Below are 20,798 nucleotides of genomic sequence, written 5' to 3'. Positions count from 1 at the left end.
AATGATAGATAATCATACTGTTTTTACACTAATAATAACAATATAAATCCATTCGATCAATCAATAATATTATCCCAAACATAACTCAAATCACCTCGAAATCCTAAATTCATTATTCGTGTTTTATTATTTATAATTAACTCATAATATTATATTATTTAATTAGAAATCCTTGACGGTAAATCCCGAATGGGTTCATCATTCTCACATCATCATCATTGTAATTTCGTTCCTCTAATCAAGTGAGTAATCACTCCCTTCTTTTTACTTATTTAAAACCTTTTGGGGACATATGCGTATTACAGTACTTTCTTATTATTATTATTATCCACATTAGCAATTATTATCCTCGTGTGTATATCAATTTATGCCTAACTTGCTATTTTCTTACTTGCTTTATTTTTACCGCATTCGGAGAGGTCCATCATAATAGTATGATAATACGACCGTCGTAGCGGCCGGCGTCCAATTGCATAACAATGGTTTCACCGACAACTCATTCTTGGTAACCAATGCCCGATTCACATGGCAACGATTTAGCCCTTTCTTTATTATTTGTTTGAATTGTGTACATTCTATGGTTTAATTGTTATCTCACAAGAACAGTTTGCGTTTTCCTTTAAATATTATATTGTATCTCAATTAACTGGTGTTTTACTCACTCAACCATGTGTTGACAAAATTATTTCTATTTTATACGTATATGCAGGTTATCGTTTGAACTTGTTGCAAGATTTGGTGAAGAATTTAGAATTTGCTTATGTTAGAAGAAACGTATTCAAGACAATAAATTGGCGCCGTTGCCGGGGACACGGTTTGAAGCGTTTTAAGAACGACTCGAGTTAGGACTTGCCTTATTTACTATTTGTTTTCTTAATTGTTTTGTTGGTTAGTTTAAAATAGTTTAGTTAATTAATATTTCTTTTATTTATTTTAATAGTTGTATGCGACGTACTCGATCTCTAGGACCACTAGAAGTTGAAGGATTTCCCGAACCAGAGAGAGAGCTTCTTGAGAGACGTCGTACAAAACCGTCTTCTAGTTCATCTACATCCATCGGTAATACATTCTCTTCTCCTACTTTATCTGAACCCATCGTTAGGGATAGGATTATGGCCGACGCACCACCGAGGAGGACAGTCGCAGACCGGGCCCGTCCGGTCGATGCTGGCGCGAGATCCAGCATTGCTCCACCAGCTATAAGAGTTCAAACGACCTGGCGGATTCCATCGAACGTTTCGAACACCATTTCCCATTCTGCTCAATTTCACGGGTTGCTCCACGAAAACCCGCATTCACATCTCACACTCATCGCACGTATTTGCGACACGTTTAATCTTGCCAACGTATCCGAAGATGCCATCAAACTCCGCATCTTTCCGTTCTCACTCGTTGATCAGGCGAGTCTGTGGCTTGAGTCCCTCCCACAGGGATCCATTTCTACTTGGGCCGCCATGCAGACCCAGTTCCTGGAAAAATACGATCCTCCGGCTAAGGCCGCTCGTTTGTGTAACCAGATTCATTCTTTCCAGATGGAGGACACTGAGAGTTTCTACGAGGCGTGGGAGAGATTCAAAAACCTACTTGCTTTATGTCCGAACCACGGCTTGCAGGACTGGGCAGTTGTTGAAAAGTTCTATAACGGAGTGACTTACGCGACTCAGAATATGCTTGACACTGCTGCAGGAGGCAACTTATTGACGACAAAGGATACCGATGAGTGCATTGCCTTATTTAACAGTTTAGCCATGAGTGGATACCAGCGATCACCTTCTAAGAGCACCAAAACCGTCGACGCGTTATCACGCGGCATACATTCAGTCGACACGAACACCGCCCTCGCGGCACAGGTTGAGGCGTTAGCGAAGATTGTGAAGGACCTGCAGGTAAAAAGTAAGTTATGCGAGATCTGCAAAGGGGGACACGATACCGTTCAATGCCCCGTAGGTTTCCAGGAGGAGGTTGTAGACTATGTTAACCATCCGAACCGAAACCCTAATTCTTTTAATTCTTATAATTCGGGTTGGAGAGGTAACCAAAATCCTGACTGGAGGAACGGAAATCATTCCGGCTTCCAGCCGCGTCAGAGTCTATCTCAGGATTCCGGTGAAGGAGCGAGTGGTGGGGAGAAGAAGCCCACGCTGGAGGAGATGATGGCACAGCAGACTCAGATGCTGTCGCAGCTTATGACTCGAGAGGATTCCCGTTACAAAAAGACTCAAGAGAAATTTCGGGAACACGAGTCATTCATGAGAAATCATGGGGCGTCAATTCAAAATCTTGAGAGGCAGATGGGAGAGATAGCGAATCGTCTGAATGAGAGGCCGCCAGGTACACTTCCGAGTAACACTGAGCAGAATCCGAAGGCCTTCGCGAAGGCGGTGACGACGAGGAGCGGTGCAGGGGCACGTAGTAAGCCAGTGAATCAGGGGCCTGCGGTAGATGTAGAGGAGCAGGTAGACGAGGAGATTCTGATGGAGTTTCCACAGGCCAAGGTGCATCAGAGGCGAAGCCCAGGAAGTACAGCACAGGCCGAGGACCAGCCATTACCCAGCACACCAACGAGAGTCAACAAACCTAGACTCCCATTTCCCGGGAGAGTCCGCAGGGATAGAGATGAGGAGCAGAACACTAAATTTCTTGATCTCCTGAAGCAACTTCACCTTAACATTCCATTCCTTGAGGCACTCACGCAAATGCCCAAATACGCAAAGTTTCTTAAGGATATTCTATCAAACAAAGAGAAGTTAGCCGAAGTCTCTTCCATTCCTCTAAGTGTTGGTTGCTCTGCAGTCTTGCAGAGAAAGTTACCCGAAAAGATGTCCGATCCTGGGAGTTTCATAATTCCCTGCATCTTAAGTGATAATACAGTCGTCCATGCGCTGGCAGATCTTGGTGCCAGTATTAATCTCATGCCGTATTCTGTATATCGCAAGTTGGGACTAGGCGAACCGAGGCCTACCCGTATGAGTATCCAGCTTGCTGATCGTTCTGTGAAATACCCCCGAGGGGTGGTCGAGAACATGCTTGTTCGTGTCGACAAGTTCATCTTCCTGGTGGACTTTGTCATCCTGGACATGAACGATGACGATAGTGTCCCACTCATATTGGGCCGACCATTCCTTGCCACTGCACAGGCATTGATTGATGTCTGCGAGGGAAAATTAATCTTAAGAGTTGGGGATGAGAACGTCACCTTCGACGTTCGACAGTCACTGAAACACCCCAAGTCTGCTGATGACTCCTTATACTTCATTGATACCATCATGGAGCATGTCGGGGAGTTTTTCAGCGAAATTTGTGGAGGATCTGCCTCCGACACCCAGATTCTCGATAGGGAGATTCCGGAGATTGAAATGGTTGCCGTAACCAATCAGTCCTTAAATGACGACACCGAGTCGCATACCCCTGAATCTAGCGTGTCTGCTGAGATCGTACGAGACGATCCGATGGACCGACCTTCAGTCGAGACTCCTCCTTCTTCCTTAGAGCTTAGGGATCTGCCTGCCCATCTTGAGTACGCATTTTTAGATGGAGAGGGGAAGCTTCCAGTTATCATTGCATCTGCTTTGACGGAGGTCGAGAAGGAGAAGTTGTTGAGGGTGCTAAGAGAGCACAAAGAGGCAATTGCATGGAAGATTATCGACATCAAGGGTATCAACCCTTCGTTTTGTACTCATAAAATCCTCATGGAGGAAAATTTCAAAACTGTCATCCAGCCGCAACGGCGGCTCAATCCGAAAATGCAAGAGGTCGTAAAGAAGGAGATCATTAAACTCCTTGATGCGGGGATCATTTTCCCTATTTCTGATAGTGCTTGGGTGAGTCCAGTCCAAGTGGTTCCTAAAAAGGGTGGTATGACTGTCGTCACCAACGAGAGGAACGAGCTTATTCCCACGAGAACTGTGACGGGATGGCGAGTCTGCATCGACTATCACCGACTGAATGATGCAACCAGGAAAGACCACTTTCCTTTACCCCTCATTGATCAAATGTTGGAGCGTTTAGCGGGTCAGCAGTACTACTGCTTCTTGGATGGTTTCTCCGGGTATTTCCAGATTCCCATAGCTCCCGAAGACCAGGAGAAAACCACTTTCACCTGCCCTTACGGTACGTTTGCCTACAAACGTATGCCGTTCGGACTGTGTAACGCTCCAGCCACATTCCAGAGGTGTATGGTGGCTATTTTCCATGATATGATCGAGGACTCCATGGAGGTATTCATGGACGATTTTTCCGTATTTGGGAGTTCCTTCGATCATTGTTTATCTAATCTTGAGAGGATGATGTCCCGTTGCGTTGATACCAACCTAGTCCTTAACTGGGAGAAGTGTCATTTTATGGTTCGTGAGGTCATTGTTCTGGGTCATCGGATCTCGAGTGCGGGGATAGAGGTTGACAAAGCGAAGGTCGAGACCATTTCTAATCTTCCCCCACCCACCTCTGTGAGATCCATTCGTAGTTTTCTAGGTCATGCCAGGTTCTACCACCGGTTCATTAAAGATTTCTCTAAAATCGCGAGACCCATGACCAAACTTTTGGAGAAGGATGCTCCATTTGTTTTTTCCGAGCAGTGTATCGAGGCGTTTGATCTTCTAAAAGACAAACTCGTTAACGCCCCGATCATGGTTGCTCCCGATTGGTCGTCACCATTCGAGTTGATGTGTGACACGAGCGACTTCGCAGTCGGAGCAGTTCTTGGACAACGGAAGGATAAATATTTCCATCCGATCTACTATGCGAGCCGGACCTTAAACGGCGCACATGAAAGCTATACCACCACCGAAAAGGAGCTTTTAGCTGTGGTGTTCGCTTTCGAAAAATTTAGGTCCTATCTGGTTTTGTCCAAAATGATTGTTTATACGGATCATGCTGCTATTCGTTATCTCTTCAGCAAGCAGGATGCCAAACCTCGTCTTATCTGTTGGATCCTGTTGCTTCAAGAGTTTGATATTGAGATCCGTGATAAAAAGGGGGCCGAGAATGTTGCGGCCGATCATCTTTCACGTCTAGAAGGTGCTGAGTTAGGAGATTCGGGGGGCAGGATCAACGACCGTTTTCCGACGGAAGTCTCATGTTCGTTAAGGCACAGGAGGAGGGTTTTCCATGGTTCGCTGACTTCGCAAACTATCTTGCTGATGGATACCTCCCGAAGATGTCATACCAGCAAAAGAAGAAATTCTTTGCTGATGTTAAGTTCTACCTATGGGACGACCCGTGTCTTTTCCGTGTTGGTGCTGATCAGTTAATTAGGAGATGTGTAGATGCAAAGGAGGGATGGCAGATTTTGAGCCATTGTCATGTGGGACCGACAGGAGGTCACCACGGTGCGAGTTCGACAGCGAAGAAGGTATTTGATTCTGGATTCTATTAGCCTTCTATTTTCAAAGACACACATGAGTTTGTTAAAAATTATGACCGATGTCAACGTGTTGGTAATATCTCATCCAGGAATGAGATGCCTCAAAATGCGATTCAGGTATGCGAGGTTTTTGACATTTGGGGTATCGATTTTATGGGCCCGTTCCCGTCGTCTAGAGGGAACAAGTACATTCTTGTGGCTGTTGATTACGTTTCCAAGTGGGTCGAGGCCAAAGCATTGCCCACTAACGACGCCCGAGTTGTAGTGAGATTTTTAAAAGGTTTGTTTTCCCGTTTTGGAGTCCCGAAGGCCTTGATCAGTGATCGAGGTACTCACTTCTGCAATGCGCAGATGGAGAAGGCGTTGCAGCGCTATGGGGTCACCCACCGGCTTGCGACCGCCTACCACCCACAGACCAGTGGGCAAGTAGAAGTGAGTAATCGGGGAATCAAATGTATTCTCGAGAAAACGGTTGGTTCAAGTGGTCGGGATTGGTCCGACAAATTAGATGACGCTCTGTGGGCCTTCCGTACAGCCTACAAGACTCCGACTGGTTCCACGCCATTTCGGATGATTTATGGGAAGGCATGTCATCTTCCTGTTGAATTGGAACACCGCGCTTAATGGGCCCTTCAGAGGGTTAATCTTGATTTATCCGTCGCTGAGAGTACACGTTTCCATCAGTTGCACGAGTTGGAGGAGCTCCAGGATCAGGCATATGCATAATCATTTCGGTATAAGGAGCGGACGAAGGAACTGCATGATAGAAAGCTGAAGGGTAATAAGCAGTTCAAGTGTGGGGATAAGGTTTTATTGTATAATTCACGGTTGAGGTTATTCCCGGGAAAGTTGAAATCCCGATGGTCGGGACCGTTCACAGTCACTGAGGTTTTCCCATATGGCACCATTGAGATACAAGATCGAAGCGGGAAGTTTAAGGTGAACGGCCATAGACTGAAGCACTACATTGGAGAGCCGATAACTGATCAGACAGTCGAGGTGTTCTACCTTGACTCATTCACCGAGGATTAGTCGTGATGGATGCATCACTCGGAAGACAGCCCGAGTTGTAGAGTTTGTATTATGATTCTCTTTATTATCTGTTTTTATTTGTTTTATTTTTAGTTATATTTATAAAAACATAAAAATACAAAAAAAAAAGAAAAGAAAAATATAAATATTTAATAAAAATCAATCAAAAAAAAATTAAATTAAATTCAAAAACATAAAAATATGTTTATTTCTTATGTTTTTGTTTTCTGTTTTGTACGCCGCTACATGCGAGCAAGTTTGAGTTGTTACAGGTATTATTATGCGCATGGTAGCTCTGATGGCGTTTTGGAACTGGTTCACCCGTGGTTACGGCCGCGAATGAAATGCTATACGGTCGTTCGTTTGAGTCATACACAGCTGATGAAGAATTTGCATCTAAACAAGGGGAGTAACCCGTTCTCTATTTTTAATTTCTGTTCTTTAAAGTTTTTAATTTTATGCTTTACGTTTTATTTTTATTTTACTTCTTTACCTTGTGCTCATCGAGGACGATTTCGTTCTAAGTGTGGGGATGGGAATTTATTTTACTTAGTTGTAGAAAAAAATTAAAAAAAATAAAAAATAAAAAGTTCTCATTTGTTTTTCGTTTTCGTACGTTGTTCAAGTTTGTTAAAAAAATAAAAAAAATAAAAAAAAAATGTCCCTTGTTTTTAGTTTCTTTTGCGTTAAAGTCGGAGATGATGATTTTATTCGGAAATCGGGTTTTCAAACTACTAATAATATGAGATAAATAAAAAAAAACGCACTTAACTTGGGATGTGTCGGTAGGCTCAGCCTTGAAAATGAAAGGGCAAATTTGATAAAACGGTTAAACGGAAATCTTTTGTGGGTTAAGCGTTTTATCCGTGGAAAATAAGCAATGAAAGGTCGGGCCATACTCAAGCCTCAAATTTTGGTATGAAAAATTGGAAATATCATGAGTTTTTAAAAATCTGAATACGTTATCATATGATGCTTGGGTAGGTTTAACGTTAGAGTATGTCGTGTAGCCTGTGATATAAATCTTAAAATTATAGTTTAGTGTTTTACACCTCATCGGCGTATGGTTTTATAACCTTAAATCCTGTATTGATGGAATGCTTCGGGTCCGGAGACCATGGGTCTGTATGCAATCTATTTAGCTGGGTATTCACAATTCCTAAGTGGGGTTGTGAATATTTAAAATAAAGCCAAAGAGCAAACCCTTATAAGTCTATAAACATGATCACAAAAAGTACGAAAGTACAAATAAACTACAGACTTGATCATCCACGCTGTTAGTCATGTGGGGTCCCCTTGCTCGCGTCTCATTACCATTAAGAAACAGACCACAAGGGACACGCTACATGTAAGCCCTACAGATAAAATTTTGCATACTCACCTATGGTTATGGATTTGGGGTATTGCTTGATAACGGGGGTATGTCATGTTGTGGGGAGCACTGGCTATAAATAATTGAACCTTAATCATATCTAATGGCTGCTTGGTAGACTTTGATGCTTAAGCTTAGGTGGATAAACAATACCCTTGATCGTCTTAACTATTCATAAATATTGAGCAACAAAGTTTTAATTCTACTAACTTTGAGGTTTAAGTCAAGTTGGGGTGGTCTGGTCTGGTAAAAGCAGAAAATAAGCGGGTCTTAATTGTGTAAACCACTAAGTAATATTATTGTCGGATCTTATTTGTCTCGGTAAAGATTAAGGCATGGGTTTAGGTGGACAACAATATCGATGATCGCGGTTTTTGCGTTTTTCTGAGCTTTAAAATCTAACCTATATGTTTGATTTGACTTTTATTTTCCGATTCTGATCCAACTGCAGTAAAATCTTTTTCAGGGACGAAAATTCTTAAGTGTGGGGATGTTTGATGTGTTGAATAACACACATATATTTCCTTACAATTTTATAATGTTTTAATGATTTAATATCAAATTTATGTAAGTTTAGGGGGTTAAGTGCAAAGTTTTACAAAATTGAAATGTTTTGTGTATGTTATGGAAAGATGTGGAAAAAAAGGCAAGAAAAAGAGAACTTGGAGGGTTTAAGTGTCAAAGTTTCAAAGTTTAATCAAGGCCCGACCCAAGCCCACATCTTAAAAGCCTAATAACAAGGATAATCAGCCATTATCTCATCACTAATCCCGAAATCAAGAAAAAAATAATACCCAAAAACCCTAACTAGGGCAGTCCGATCGGACAGGCTACCGCCGGCCAAAAAAGAAGAAAAAAGGGAAGAAAGGAGGCTGTTGAGGGGCTGTTGGCGGATGGAGAAGGAAGAGGAGTCTTGGGGCTGCTGCTAGGGGCTTCAAACAAGCATAAATCTCAGCCATACTCTTAAGTAATCATCTATAAACTTTACTTTTTGTTCAAGAACCCTAACTCTATTGATTTGGTCTTTTGATTTGAATTGTTTAGCAATTGATTGATAGTTTGACTTATAATTGATTGTGTTTGGATCTTGAATGAGTTTTATAATGTTTATGATGATGTTTGTGATGTTTTTCTTAAGTATGTATGGCTGTCCAAAAGTGATGAGTAGCTAAACTTGTTTGTTCTACCTAGGATAGATGATTGTTGAGTAGTTTTGACTTGTTTAATGGATTGTTAATGTTTAAGACTTAAATTATTGATGTAAAGTTTAACTAAACCATAAATTAGATTGTGTGTGATGGCTGTGTTTTATTTGTTATTGCTTATAATCCTCTTGCATTAGTTAATTGAATTGGTTTTGATTAATTGATTGCTTGTTAAACTCTTTACTTGGTGTTTTGGGTTTATTTGCGGGAAGTACAACCGTAGGGATAAGTGGGTAATATATAATCTAAAATCAGTTAAAATACACCTTCTTTGAGATCGAGAGGTGATAAGAAGTAATATTGTCTCGTTGCTTTTACTTGTTAGAATTAAGACCGCGCGAGAGCTGGTTTTTGTCTTGTCAAGTTTGAGTGTTTATGTGCAATTAGTTGGTTTAATTTGGGTTAAGTTAAATTGTTCCTATATCCTTGGTTGCGTAGTATTCGTTTCCATTAGGCTAGTGTGTCGGTGAGACCGAGAGGTGAGTCGGTATTTGAACACGTTAATAATTGTTTTTCCGGTTTATTCTTTAAAATCAACTAAAATAATTTAGAGATTGTTAGAGAGACTGAGAGGTAATTTGACTTTCTTAAAACAAGTTTTGGTTGTGTCATCTTTTATAACCGGTGTCGTGAATATTTTCAATCCATTGTCTTGTTATTTCTGTCAACATGATTCATTCCTAGGTAGACGTTTTTACATATTGAATTTAAATCAAAGTTTTCTAAAAGTGTTTTGTCAAACGTTTTCGTTTAGTTAAATTAATTTAAGTAGTTAAATAAAATCTTAAAAATTAAATAAATATTATTTTGGTAAGTCTTGGTTAGAGTTGTCTTAATCATAAACGTTTTCACGTGTCTTTGAGTTCGACATCCAGACTTCCTTGATGCTATACTATTTATGATCGGTACACTTGCCGGTTTTGTGTGGTTTCTATAGGATTTTCGTTTTTATAAATTTAAAGCTTAATTGTGATTTGTTCTTTATTTATATTATACATTTTCACACATCATAAATCAAGAGTTGGTTAGATCAGAAATGTTAATTTTCTTGTTGCCTTATTTTTAATATATGTATTTTGTATTTGATTTATTTGTTTATTTAAATAAATTAAATAGATATTGTCATATTTTAATTTTCATGATAGTACCTTGTGAGTTGTGAGCAATCAGTTCGCGCCCCGGCATTTTCGCCTTAGGTTGGGGTGTGACATCCCGACCTTAACGTGGTTTTCGGTGGGGGTGCTGGCTAGAGTGATGGCGTCATGAAGGAATTTTGGGTCACGGCTTAGAACGGAATCTTGGATTTTTATAGCAACCCGAGATGTATTTATCAATGGCCCACTCCAAAGAAGTGACCAAATGTGGGATGAGAAGGATCAATTCATGGAATCGATTATTGTAAGCGGTATTATCACCACATTCTTGCCTTGAATTCCAAAACTCCTCTTCCAACTTCCGGAGCTCATATTTTGGGCAGATGCTTTTGAGCATGAGTTTCTTGAGATCGTCCCACGGCAAAGACATGGCAACCTTAGCCCCAAGAGCATACTTTTTACCAATCCACCAAGTGAGGGCACTCTATTTGAAGGTGCTTGAGGTATAGGTGGTCCTTTTGTCTTCTACACATGCACAATGGAGAAACACACTTTTCATAAGTTCGAACCATTTAAGGAGGGTGGTAGCACCCTCATCTCTAACATAATCGGTTGGGTTTGCACTTGTGAATCGCTTGAAGGAGCAAGTAGTTGGGTTTTCATTCATGGGGGTGGCAGCGGCGTTCACGGTTTGAAGCTGAGAGATGATTGTTGGGAGGGATTCCACGAGTCCCTTAACAATGCGGGATGACATGCTATGACCATAGTTGTTGGTGTGACGGTTATGGGTGATGAGGCGGGAAGAAGACATGCTACAAGGACGAAACGTGAAAATTTATTAGGTTTTGGGATAATTGTATAACTACGCGAAATTTTAAGTTTTGTGAAAATTCATGAGGGTACAAAATAAAAATGCATTAACCATAACTTGGAGTATTGATGAAATTGATAATTAAATGAAACAGTAAAACTTAAATAGTAGGTTGAGACGTACGTGAATCATCATGAGTTTTTCCCAACAAAATGAGAAAATAATCATTCATACCAAAATCAAAAAATTTTAAAAAAAATCTCATTGTTGAAATATCCATGTATCACCATGGCTTAATTTTTCAACAGCATATTTAAAATTGTTTAAAATCGAGATGGGATCTTTGAGATGAATGGTTGGGGTATCCATGTATCACCATGGCTTTTCCCACCCATTCTTTCAACTAAAATATCATAAGGAAGAACCGAGTTTAACTACGTATCCCCGTGAATTCGGTTACGATTTAAGGGTGTGATCGTCACATAACCAGGTTTGATACAATGAGGGTAGTAGATTCAGTGTGATATGCTTTGGCTTAATAATTTCCACCCTCACTGAACACTCCAGGAAGGCAATCGGGTCTCGCGGTTGATTGAGATTTATTTGTCACACGAATCATCCTCAAGGAAAGGGGGATAAAAATGTGAGATTTCTAAAGGAATTTCTCGATTAAAAATCGTCCTGGAGTTTTAAAAATAATTTTGAGAGTGAGGCATAGCCTTAGAATAAGTGTGTGATTTTGTGTACAAGAATAATATTAAATCATTAAACAGTTTTTAAGCTCTAGGCATGCTACTAAGGGACCCTATGTTTGCTACTAGGTCGTTCAAGGGGCAAACACGTAAAGGCATATCACGTATAGGGACCCTAAGCATGCTACTAGGTCGTTAAATCTAACCACCTATCTTATAGCCTTCGGCTCTGATACCAATATGTCACACCCTAACCAAAGGCGGCGGAACATGTTGGGGCGTAACGTATTGTATTAATTGGACAGTAGCTCAAAAGACACTAATTAAAGTGACAATAATTATTTAATGTAATTAACATTAAACAAGTACACAAACTCAATAATAAGAAGCAAATACATCATGATTTTTTTGTATCTTGAATAATACCCTAAGCTAAAATTAATTCTTCGATCTTGAACAATGTCAATTACTTGTACCTGTTGCATGTATAAAAATAGAGTTTGTCAACACGAATGTTCGTGGTAATGCATAAGTTTTAGTTGGGATATATATAGATAAAAACCATAATTTATATGTTAATGATGAGCATTACAATTCTTATGAAAATTTAAACAATTAAGTAGATGTGGATCCGTTCCTATTAATACAAAATCAATGTACTTGGGTAAATGTATGATCATACTAGATGAGGATGAGATACCAACCGCCAAACATAAAATAAACATTTAAGCATATAGAACATAATCATAGAGCATGCAATAATCACACATAAACATATATTGAATTGTGGTTTGAATAGATGTAGAAATAAAACATGAGTAACATTGAATAAGGTATACATGCTACCCCCCAAAATATAAAAGATGGAAAAAGGGGTATGTAAACTCACATTGGATTTTGGGTTGAAAGATTGAGATCTTGGTTAAGCGTGTGAATGTCCTAACGTGTAACCCCTAAATGAAAGTAATAGAGCTAGTTTTAGTTTGTTATTGATGTATAATTAACTAAGGATTATAATCACAAGATGATATGATAACTTGTACTTGAAAAGGGAAAAGAAGGATGAACACAGAATTAGGACAACTTGCTGTCACAATATAGATAAATTATTAAAAATATGAAAAATTCCCAAAAATTATAAAAACAAACTCCAGTCAACTAACTCAATGTGTTAGGAACAACTTTCATTTAGAAAGTTTGGTCATATTCGGACCCGAGATTGGCTAAAATAGCCTGTCTTCTAAAAGGGTACAGATCTGCGCAGTAATTTCACTTTGACCACTATGGAGTCATAAAACTGAATTTTAATGAACATAAAACGTTATTAGAACGAGAACTCAATGTGTGTAGTCATAGGCTTTGGTCTTGCACCATTTAAATTTGTGATGATAAAGTTATGGCTCAACCTTTGTTTGCCAAGAATCATGTAAATTCTAAATCGTTATAATTATTAATGTCCTTTACATTTTGAAATGGTTTTTTTATGGGAATAGATTATAAGCCATTGATGGGGTAATGAATAAATCATATAAAGAATATGTATCATCAAACCCTTATGGCTATTGTATAAAATAAAATCTAAATAAAACATAAAGTTACAAGGAATGTAAGAACTTTGTTAATGTGTGACCATTGAAAATCATCTTACAACCTTTAGTTATTTGTCTCCTCCACAACACACACCATGGTATATAGATTATGTGGGATCCTTGACATGAATATATAATGGCTAATTTGCAACCATGTTAATGTAGAGGATGACAAGAATAAATGAAATCTTAAAGATAGTACAACTAGTGTTACACAACAACTTGATTACCTTAATTTTTTACAACATAGTAACAATAAGAAAAATGAAGAAGATTGAGACGAGAGAGGAAGAAAGGAGAACATAAATTTTTCTTTGAATTTCAAAGAAGAATAATAATTGTACAAAAGAAAAGGAGGGGATGATTGTCTCATATAAATAACAAGATTTGGAGGGACTAACTTACGAAAGTTTGTTTTTGTATAAGTTGTAAAAGTTGGAGAAGGGGAAAGGGGGTAGGTTGAACGGTTTTTGGGTCCTTTTGGGTTGTATTATATTGTATTTTTAAGATATCCGAAGAAACATTTGCTACAATAATTAATTAGATATAGTACTTAGGCTAGTTCATGTTTAAAGGTCCATGTAACAATTTATTGTGTTATAAAATTAAATAAACACACTTATTAGTTATAACTTATTATGTATAGGCAAAATACACATACATAACTTATTAGGGACTTCAAATATCGAGTTAGGTTATACGAGTTTCCAAACGCTTTAAATACGTAACACCAATATAAGTAACGATGTGAGGTAACAATTTTCGATTCATTAAAAAAACTTGCGAATATGTTTGCATAGTAAATATGATATAACTTAGTATCAATGACCAATAACATGATTAAAACATAGACACCCAACATTTCATTGATTATAAATGTTTAAAATCACATTGAAAATAAAAACGGGTCGGGTTTAGATTTGGGTTTGAAAATTAACGAATGTTACAAGTTTCATAATCAAATTCATAGATACACAATTAATGTTATTATATGTTCTTCTTTATATCACATAATTGATCAACATGTTCGATAATGAGTATTACAATAGTTGTGCCAATACTCTTTCTGGGTATTGAAGGATCACTAGTACTTCTACTTTTTTTTAAGCTTTGCGATAATAATTTGAATAAAATCACAAATAGTCAAAGCCTACTTGGTTCGATTTGTGTTTAAGATGATTTCAACATTAAGATACTTTGCCATTGTTAACCATTCAGGAAACAGATTACAAACATGTCGTTAAATAGAACTATTTAATCTCATTGATACCACATGTTATACCAAACACCATAGACAACTAATCGACTCCTATAACAACTTGATTCACTTTATTGTTGCTACCGGAAAAAATATCAAGTGTATTATTAGTGTTACTAAAAATGTGTCATTTAAGCAATTATTCGTTTTATGTTACACGTATCTTAAAAATAAATTTCCATTATAAGTAAAATTCCCATTATAAGTAGTTCCGTCATTTAAAATGGTGGAACAAAACTTTCATGTCACCGGACAAGAGCTGATAACACATGTATAACTTTTAAGATCTCTCATTTAAAATGACGGATCACCTAGAGAGTATAAACACAAAAAAATTATCTCCTAACCCCCCCCCCCCCCCCAACAACACACACAATTTCTTCCCATTAAGTAAAAAAAATCTAAAAACTCGAGTTGATTGTTGTCGAGCTCATGAACTCATATAAAGGGTTGAACCGAATTCGAGCTAAAGGTGGATCGCGCATATAAAAAGTCAAGTTAGATTTGTTTGAGTTTATTGGCTCAGCATACTCATTGGCTAGTATGATTTGAGATTGTTGTTAACTTGTTATTTAAGACTTTTTATTATAGAAAAATAAACGAAATTATCCAAGCTAAGAAAACAATCAACCTGTCAAGTCGCGAGCCGACTCGAGTTAGAAATAGGGGCAGAGCTACCTTTGTGGGTTTGGGTTCGCAGAACTCTTTTTATTTTCGATTTATATATAACCTATAATAACGTATTAACGAGCGAACCATTCTTTTTTACTATCAAATGCATTAACATTTTAAAAAATATTAAAACCCACTAGCTTGAAGATTCATCCTCCAATCGGAACCAATTTTATTAAAACAATGTGGTGTATTGTCTGGTTCTATCGAACTCATACGAGAATTTCTTGTAGTCTCTCAAGCCGAAGCAATAGACAAGTATCACCGACATTGGCACGTTGTTGGAGGTTAAAGATTCATTTTCGTTATGGAAGAGGGTGACAGTGGTGCAATGAGTTCCGGCGGACTTGGAGGGGTAGAAAGCGCATCAATGGGTTAGAGATAATGAACGGTGGATTTAAAGAAGGGTACGGTGGGGTTTAGAGTGGTGGAGGATTCGGTTAGGTTGTAAATGGATATACAGGTGTGGGTGATTTGGGCGAAATGGTATTCTAGTAATATAAGAAAATCTTGCATAAAAAGTTTGTATCTTATGATCTATAAAAGGAGCACTAATATTGTCTCACAAACAAAAATTTGTCAAATAGTAATAAACTCAAGCATCGAAAGATACCAAACTATTAAGAAAAAATTCTCCGCTTCATCACTTGTTAGAAACAAGTCAAATACAAGCTTAAGTGTGTGTACTAAAAGAAATAAAAAAACAAATTGAATCAAATGAAAGCAGAAGAACCTAGGGGTCATGTGCCCCCTAACCATGGTGCATTGCCCACATATTGAACGTAGCACTTGTCTTTGGGTGCTTGTTTTATGGTGTACGGGAACATTTTGTGGGCCCATCATTACGAAAGCCCAAGTCTGAGTACCAATTGTGTAAGGTTTGTACTGTTGAATAATGAGTCCAATGGAAGTCGATATGGGTCCAAAAAGGCGCTTATCATCTTTAATGGGGGTTCCTTATGGGCCCGAAATCATCTTTAATGGTAGGGGTGTACAAGGACCAGACCGGATGAGAGTTTGTCCGTGTCCATTTGTTAAATTTTAGACGGACAAACAGATGGTTTATGAACACTCTACTGAACGAAAATTCATGTCCGTGTCCGTCCATTAAGAAATTGAGTTTGTCTGTGTTCGTCCGTTAAAATTGTAAACAAACATTAACGGACAATAATTGACAAACATACTAATGGACAAACGAACATGTGTAACATTAATGGACAATTGACACTAATGGACAAACATAAACAATCACGTATTAATTCCAAACATAAATCCAAACAACTTCACCTACACATTTTGAATTACATCATATAATATCTAAATACACTTAACATATATTAAATATTAACATAAAGTGGATCACTATAAGAAATATCAGACATATGTAACAAAAGTGTGTTTAATAACACTAGAAATTACATAATTAAATTACAATACTGGATAGTTGTAAACACTTAAAATACCGGATGGCGTTACCGGACGGATATTACTGGGCGTATTCGGACGAACGTTACCAGACATTCGCGAACACTATCGAACGGACTTGGCCCTTGTCCGTGTTCTTCCGTGAAGTTTACCGAACAAAACTTTTTTGTCCACATTCAGTTCTTTTATTAAATGGATGAACATAAACGAACTTATGATGACCGTCCGGTTCATTTAGAGCCCTATTTAATGGTTCTTATATTTCCTCCTCATTTTTAGGTTCATTAAAATTATAATATTTTCAAAAGTATTTACCAAAAAACTGCTTACGTAACACAGTAAACTAAGAGTTAAGATTGAGAAGGAAAATAAAGACAAATTCTCACAACATGGTTTGTCTTATATTTGCTAGACAAATTCTCACAGCGGGTTGACAGTTTGATTGTCCCATTTTAACGATTTGAGTGTATTTTGCATTTTTGTAGTTACTAGTTTGTATTTAAATTTTAACATTAAAGAGTAAACGAACACGTTAGCGAGCGTTCACGAACACCATTGAACGAGCATGGTCTCTGTTCATGTTCATTCATTAGAGCATTCTCATCCAATCCATCAAATTTTGTGAGTGAAGTTTTTATAATATAGGGAGTGGTTTAGGTGTTGTGAATGAATGCGAAAGAAAATGTTGTGATTTTTCTCTATATTTGAAAAGATATTGTAGCACCCTATAATTTTTTTAATAATTGTTTAAGTGGTTCTGAGTAGAAAGAGGGAAAACGTAATGATAAAGTTATATAAAAGTATTATGTAATTGAACATGAGAGGGAAAGTTAAGTGATTTTTAGTGTAGTTTTAGATTTAGAGATATGAGACTTAAGTTTAACAGATTCCTTGTTCATATATTAATGAACAAACATAAACGGACTTCCTATCGAACAGTCACCGAATATTCGTTTTGTTTAGAACCCTAATAAAGACTACTCGATGATACATATACATAATTGCGTATGGTCGACCGACTGACCGACATATGTACCATGTATGTTTGCACAAGTGATTGGAAACTATATTTAGCAAAACACGTGTACCACGTGTGTTTGGTTGTTCGTTGTATAGGGATGTACGGGGGCTTCAAAGGCTCATTTGTGGGTCCTAGATGTAGCCCAATATTACATAGGCCCAAGACCGTTACAATAATGAGAAATATAGCACCAATCGTGCATTGTTTTACAAAAGGTGTGCACTAATGACTAATGGGTTCAATGAAGGTTCCATATGGACCCAAAAGTGTTTATCTAGTGTGAGACATGAGTTAAGGAGTGGTCGGTTTAATTAGAGGTTCTTTATTGGCCCAAAACCATTGTTTATTTCTCTCTTTATTTTAACGCATTATAAAAATGGCATAAAAGAACTTGGCATGTGTTGTAGCCTTATTCTTCTGAATGTTTTGAAACTAGCCTAATAGCGTATATTATGAGAGAGGGATGCAGGGAGAAAGAGTATTTTATTAATCAGGTGTGTCAAGGTCTTTCAAAAATTCTCCATCTAAAAGCTTGACAGTTTCTCTCGATGAATATGAACTTTTAAAGTTGAAATGTTGATAAATGACTACTTTTTAAAACTTATATCCTTCTTTATCAGGATATCTCTTGATTTGTACTATGCTCAATCCGAATATTTTAGTCCATACGTAATAAGCATAACTCCATGCATTTTTCAATCCATCATGGATTTTTTTTCATCTTGATAAATTATGCATGAGCATTCACTTTATGAACGATTTGATATCTAATATTATGTGTTAGATAAATAATAAAACCATGAGGTTGTTTGGGTTTACTACATTCCTTGAAATGATTATGACAATGCATTGAAGAAAAAATATAATCTATATTAGGTATTAATAACTACAATAATATATATTTATGACATTGAAGTATTGAAAACGTTACTTTTATAAAGTATTAAAAAAATTGTTGTTTTATGTAGTGGTAAACCTAAGACTTGAAACCTTATCATTTATATGTAACGAATGCAATCGCGATTTCTGTTAGTGATATAACTATAACGGTTAGATGCTTATGACAATATGCAAACACCATCACTCTTGTCGTCTTCCACTATTTCGTGAGATTTTCAACTTGTATGAATTAAATCAAATGGAAGGTACATTTACAGATGATACTCAAATGAAAAGTTGATAAGCAAATAGTTCTTGACTTGAAATATCACTCTTGTTATCTTCCATAATTTCAAATAACAATTTCAGCTTTCGGGAAATTTCCAAACAAACAATTTCAACTAAATCTTTCAATTTCTTAGTTAACTATGTTCAACTAAAAATATTACTCCCAACATATTTTGGTTAAATAACTTGAGTTGTTTATATGTTTTGTGAAAACTGGATTTTAGAAAAGATATATGCTACTTACGGGTTTATGGGCTGGATGGCTGATGCTACTTATGGGCTTTTCTTCGGTTCCATTCCATTTGTTGAAGGTGTTCATAAGGTTCGTTATGCCGGTGTGCTTATTCTTGTTATTTTATGAGTATTAAATGGTGTTCATCGCGATGCCGATAATATTTGAAGTTAACTTTCTTGACAAATTAAATAAATGTCATTTTAAATATGTTATTTTATTGTATTATAAGCTATATGATTTTTGTTGTTTTAGTTCCGGTACATAACAAACGCCGACCAAATTCATGTCTAATCGCCGTTGCAATGCACATGGTTATTGATCGAATAAACGTCGGTTTAGATATGATTTTTATGTATCATAAGCTAACCAATGTCACCGAATTTATGTCACTTTAATCACAACTTGTACGTGAGAAGATAATATTGTTTGATTAGTGTATTCAAAAAACAAACTGACAAAAAGTTCTTCAGCAAAGTTTATATAAACATCAGTTTAAGGGGATTGTTGAGTCTCGAATTTGAGACCAAAGCTTACCGAATTAAAGATCACAATATGCTTGATGTGACAGGTCTGAATATGATGTTGATATGGGTCTAAGATTATAAAAGACGTTGGGTCTGCAGATGATACAAGATATCGATAACATTAGTCTAAGGGAGAGATTGTTGGATCTAAAATTGTAGCCAAGGCCGGCTCCGAGAATTGAAAAAAAAAATTGGGCTGAAGGCGAAAAATAATTTGGGCCTTGTATAAAAACAGGATTATGTTGGTTTAAACAATTTAATTTTGAAATTAGCTTCCAGGGTTATAATTTATGATTTGGCTTGTATAAAAAAAACTATTGTATAATAAAATAGGCTTAAACATGTCTCCAATGAGACTATAACTCCCAACCTTTTGGTTGAAAGTCACTCTTATTTGCCACTGGACCAAGTTAGTTGTTGTGCAATTGAGTCTAAACATTAAATATACATATCGTTTTCCATAAAAATACATATAATATTTTTCACAAAAATAAAACATTCAGGTCTAACGAGTAGTCGAGCCTATGGCCGTCGAAAACTCTGCCATGGGCCACGGCCTGCCTTGATTATAGCGTAATGTTATTGATAATTTGATATTATCAAGCCACATCAATATGCCAACTAGAGGTTCACAAACTAATGAGTTAACCGATTTCAAACTGGAAACTTAAGCGGTTAGTAACCAGGCACCACTAACCGGTTTTTACTCGGTTCTAACTGCCGGTTAAAAACCAGTTTATATTATTGATTTTCGAAACGGTTAACCGAACCTAGCTGGTTAGCCGATTTTTTTATTTTATTTTATAAAAAACGGTTTTTTTTTTCGGTTATACCGGGTAGGGTTATTTTTTTGTCTCAAAACCGGTTAGTACCCGACCCGATTAACCGGTCTAACTGGTTATTTCCCGTCAAATAATTAACCAGTTAGAAAATTAACCGGTTATCAGTTAACCGGAATGTGCACCTCTAATGCCAGCAACAAGATGCCAACGTTAAAAGTCAAATGCAAAGGTTCAGACGACGGTGTGAAGTAGGAGCTAATGGTTTATACGACGACAATATTCCGGTCACATATTTAAATACTTTGTCATTACAATTGACAAATATGGTGGAGTATATGTTTTAGTCAAACTTGAAGACTTTAAATAGAAAGTTGTAGAATCTCTAAAACTATGTCAAGTCAATATACTGACTAATTAGTTTTTTTTTTTTTCTCAATTTCATCAATTATATTTTAATTAACAAATGACTTCTAAGTTATCTAATTTTCGTTCACTTTATTTTTTCTAAGTTATTTAATTTTCATTCAGTTTTATTTTTCTATGGTTACTTTTGTTTG

This window comes from Bidens hawaiensis, unplaced genomic scaffold (assembly GCF_021521415.1).
Source record: "Bidens hawaiensis isolate Kalapana, Puna unplaced genomic scaffold, B.hawaiensis_p1.1 tig00026454_1, whole genome shotgun sequence".
In the NCBI taxonomy this organism is placed as follows: Eukaryota; Viridiplantae; Streptophyta; class Magnoliopsida; order Asterales; family Asteraceae; genus Bidens; species Bidens hawaiensis.
The sequence above is the reverse complement of the archived record's forward strand: the minus strand, read 5'-3'. Positions refer to the sequence as shown.